Consider the following 5,114-nt stretch of genomic DNA (forward strand, 5'->3'; position numbering starts at 1 on the left):
CTTGTATTCTTCTTCGTCTATATTCAAATCTTCTACTGGAACATCCTCCATCACAGTGCCATTAGGTTCTTTTTGTTTATTTGGTTCGTGAATATTTCCTTTGTTTGTATTTTGAATCGTTTGAGTATTTTGATTTTGAGTGATAATAATCTTTCGAACCGCATTTTTATTCAGATTCACTGTCTTTTCCGGAATGTTTTCTGTCTGTGTATTTTCATAATACTGCGGGCGATGTGAGTTTGTTATAGAACCGGGTTCAATAAAATATAGTTTGTCTTTTTCTGAAGGTTCTCTGTGATTCGCTCTTCGATTTTCTAAAGCAATTTCATCGTAAAGATGTCGTGTATTTTGAGGCGATGCACGAAAAGCATTTGTTTCTATATTAGTTAATCGTATTTTGCCATTTTCTTGAGATAATACTTTCTCATAATCTAATGTGCATAATAATAATGCAACTAAAAATATATTTCCTGCCATTTTTATCTTATATTTAAAAAAAAATATTATATTCTATAATATCAAAAGTTTTGTTTGTATATTTTCATAATACTACCAATAATATAGTTAGATTTTATGTTTTGACGTTTGGTAGATATTCATTTGTTTCGATATACACAATGTTTCTCAACACATGATCGCCAAGACGATTTGAATCCAGCCTTAAGTATGTTACGTCAACACTTCAATAAACCAGTTCCGCGCAAACTGAAAAGACGAAATTTGAAAGATCCACAAACATGGCGCGACGCGATGTCCCACTATTATTCGGAACGGAATACCAGGCCAGCAACTTCTTCTGTGTAACAGTAAACGATCGTTGTATTTTTTTTTGTGTTAAATATAGCAACACTGTCGCGTTACTTCCTTGCAATTATAATTATTACGCCTCGCAAGAACACACTGACCGCGAATTTATTTAAACGACTTTTTGCTCATCTCCAAAACGGGGATGACACACACTTATTTTATTAAAATTTTAACAATTTATTACTTTTCGTGAAAACTAACAAGTGTACAATTTTAATATACATCAATTAATTAATTTATTAGCACTAATTGTTAAATATTAATTAATTGTTCATTTATTGCAGGAAGCGTATTCTTATTTTTAATATTTGATCAAATAATATTTTATTGCACATAATATAATTTTAAAAATACACTCACATGTTCATATTTACTATTATTTTTACTGTAGAGTTTTTTTTATCTCGTAAATTAAATTAACGTTAACGTGAAACAGTTAAAATTAAAAATACGTGTTATTTATTTACAACAAATCGGAAGCTAACTTTTTTTATCATTCACTAATAGTTTCTGTAGTTTTTTTTTATAGGAAAAAAACTTGTAATTAATTGTTTTGTTTTTCACTTATAAGACTGCCTTTTTCCTGTTATCTATGTAGTTTCGCGAACACGTTAAATAACTTTTCCCGACAATGAAAACCACACGCGACATCGCTTGGGAACGCGCAAGAAGAGAGTGCTGACAATTGAACTCGGCACCAATATGTTCCTCTGGACGGGTTTGCTCTCTGTGTGCGAAATATCTCGATTCGCTTCTTCTTTTGGATGCCCGAATTGTTATTCAATGGTAGGGATAGACGCATGCCAAGATAAAACAATAAATATTACTTTATAACAAATATTACGATTTCCACTATTTAATTAAAATAAATCATCTCTAATAATAGTAAACCTATTAAAAATTTATGATATCATTATCCACGCAGAAGGAATATATATAAGAATGGCATTTCATAATAATTTAATTATCATATAATACCTATATTACATTCTCAATTTTTATAAAATGAGAGTCAATTTCGATGGAAAGATTACATAATATGTTTTACTATATAATATTAAATGATTTAATATAATATAATTCGCATGTTGATCACAAAATAGCTTTTAAAAGTGCTAACCACGTATCAAAGTAAATATGACTTTATTCACAATTTAGAACGAAGATGTTTAAAATAATACATTCTATATTACATAGATAATTAAAAAAAAAACATCACAGAAGTATAGGTATATTATATTAGTCTTTGTTCTTGCAGTAGAAGAATAAATATATAAAATACTAATTTTGAGTCCTAGACGTCATCAGAATCGCTCTAAGTTTTGTAAATAATTATTTCTATTTTATTTTAACCGCCCGGACAGCAATGAATGGTGGGTTTCGCAGTTTTTCTTTCTGATGATTAACAAAGAATATCGCATTCTTTAATTTGAATAAAAAATATTTTTATTGAACTAGGGATATTGGTTTGGTAATATTTTATTATATTAGCTTTTAATTGAATCCTCATTTGCAATAAACAACTTATTTGTAGATGTTTATTTGACGTGTTGAGTTTGCAATTTTTTACAGAATACATCCAATAATAATTATTTTTGCATGTTAATAATATTTTTGAATAATTTTCCGAGAACAACTCGTCACGTTAGGTTAAGTCAGTGTAATGGATTCCACTGCTCTGATTTTTATTCAACTTTATTAATAAAATAACGGCTCTGTGTCAAGCTTTGTAATAACTATGTTAATTATATTTTAATTTTTGGTTGACATAAAACGTAATAATTTACTCTGTGCACGTAGGTAACCCAGATTTATTTTTTAATTTCTAAAAATTCAAAATTATATAGTTATCTACTTAATATAATGTGTATTTGTTTAAATGATGACACACAACTCACAAATTAGAAATCAACTGAAAGCTTTAATATTGTATCATGAAAAGCTCTACCAATCTTGCTAGTGGTAAAATGTGTGTTATTTGTAAATATGTAACTATCTAAGATATCGGAAGTATCAGTTGTTCGTGCTTTCAATGAGTAGAAATTACCTGCCAATATTAATGCTAATTATGAGGGCAATACCTGTCGTCAATCAACATGCTTTTTAAATTGGAATTCGATTAATTCCGACAAATGATTCCAGGTAAACTTATTCGTATTATTTCTTAAAACTGGACTTATTTAACTCACTCGGTATTTCTTTTTTCTTCATAAATTATTTAAAATTTAAACATCATATTGCCATGAATGTCTTAAACCAATAATTACTTATCAAAACATGCCACGATAGTGCACATAAATAGAATTATTCTTTATTTAACTCCGCAAAATCCTTCTTGAAAGAAGAATTCGTCATATGTGTGCAATTTATTAAAGAAAAAACGTATAAAGATGAATACATACAAACCAACCTATATCGGTACATAATTCTAGTAGTAGGGTATTTAAACTAGAGGAATCAGAATTTAAAAAAAAAATTATAGTACACTGACAATGATGTAATAACTTAAAATTAAAACCCTCATTTATGTGGTCAATAGTGAGTTGAAAATTAACTTATTAAAACTACATAATATACTGCAGTAATATATTATTATGTCCAACGGTTAGAAAACTTTTTTATTTTTTTATTCTTACAAATGTATTATTATAACGCCCTATATAAGTATGTTGGTATTTTTATCACCTACGTACGTAATTTATCACGCGTTTATTACAATAAGTATATATTTGCCTTTGTTTATCAATCTGTCTGTCTGTAACGTATGAGAGAAAACTTGTGTAAATGTGTAGGAGATATGGAGACAGGGAGAAGACGCATTAAAAAGGATGAGATTAGTGAAACATACACTTAAACCCAAATTAAAAATTTGAAAAATAAACTGTTACACAAATAAAGGAGTATACTAGAGAGTGCACTGAGAGTGTCTGCCGTCCGGTTGCCTTGCCAACTTTGCATGAAAAAAATTGTAGAAATATGACAGAAATCAAATCAAAAAATCAATATTTTATTATTATAAAAATGTATAACAAAAAGTATAACATGTTTTATCTATTAATAATATAATATTCTGAATTAAAATGTAGAGCATTCTAAATCGATAGATATGTACCAAATGAAGTATGGAAGCACAATATATAAAAGAATATTTAATGATAAAAACGGCGAGTTTTTTTCATTATAAAGTTCATTTTATGTATGTAATTGAATAACAAATGTTTTTTTAATATCATTAGAAATGTTTTTTCAGACTCTTGCCGCCCTCTGAATCCTGCCGCCCGGGTGTTTCGCACCCTAATACCCCCATTTGGCGCGCCCCTGATGATGCTTACAGTGCACCAAATTGTTACAAAATAATAGTCGATCCATTTTCATTATTAATTTGTTTATTAATAAGTTTATCTTTAAAAGTTCGGTAGGATATACGCATTTTATTATTAATAATAATTATTTAAGTCCGTGTGAAATGGAAATACTTGCATTGAGCTTTGTCTTCTGTGTAGGTCACGGTCATCCGCGCTTACGGCGCATGTTCGGTGCGCTTGGGTAAGGCATAGACCGTATTACATGGCACGCATGGCACCAACAAAATTTTAAACCTCATTCGTATCAGTTACTGCTATACAATAACACACGCAGCTATAGTCCAACCACTGAACAATATTATCTTAAATGAGAAAAAGTAGGTATATAAATAAAAAGGTTGCAATACCTAATTAGTATTATATTAATACTATCGACCGAAGCTACTTGATGGGATTTGAATTTAAACTCTAATGCATTTACGCCAACATTTTGCGAACCGAATTTGGCCTTTCGGCATCTTCAGGTACTATGTGCATTTACCATAAGGTAAATACACACTCACAACGAATACGATTATTTCTAACTTCTAAGGTTTTCAAACTTCTATTGCTTTCCGCCCCACCCCCTTTTTCTAATTCTAAAATATAGCTATCTCTATCAATTAAGTCAAAGTGTGATTTTCGATTTGTACCGAAATATTTATGTAGACGTATGTATTGTTTTTTTTTTATTTAATTTCAAAATGCAGACTTAGAAATAAAACAATTTGACGATAAAGCTATAAAACTACTCATAAAATGAAATAAATTAATTTTCACATAAACACACTAGATGTCTCACTATTACTAAAGTATTATTAAAGTACTACAGTAATACTACGCAAATCAATTAAATTAAAAATAATAACCTGATGTCGTAACAATTTGTTATTATTAGACTCCATAATATTGCCTATTTCCCGCTAACAAACAATTTCCCATGTTACCACTCTTCAGATTATC

Source organism: Rhyacophila brunnea, unplaced genomic scaffold (assembly GCF_057557595.1).
Source record: "Rhyacophila brunnea isolate RB1 unplaced genomic scaffold, BYU_Rbru_1.0 scaffold_3, whole genome shotgun sequence".
Lineage (NCBI taxonomy): Eukaryota > Metazoa > Arthropoda > Insecta > Trichoptera > Rhyacophilidae > Rhyacophila > Rhyacophila brunnea.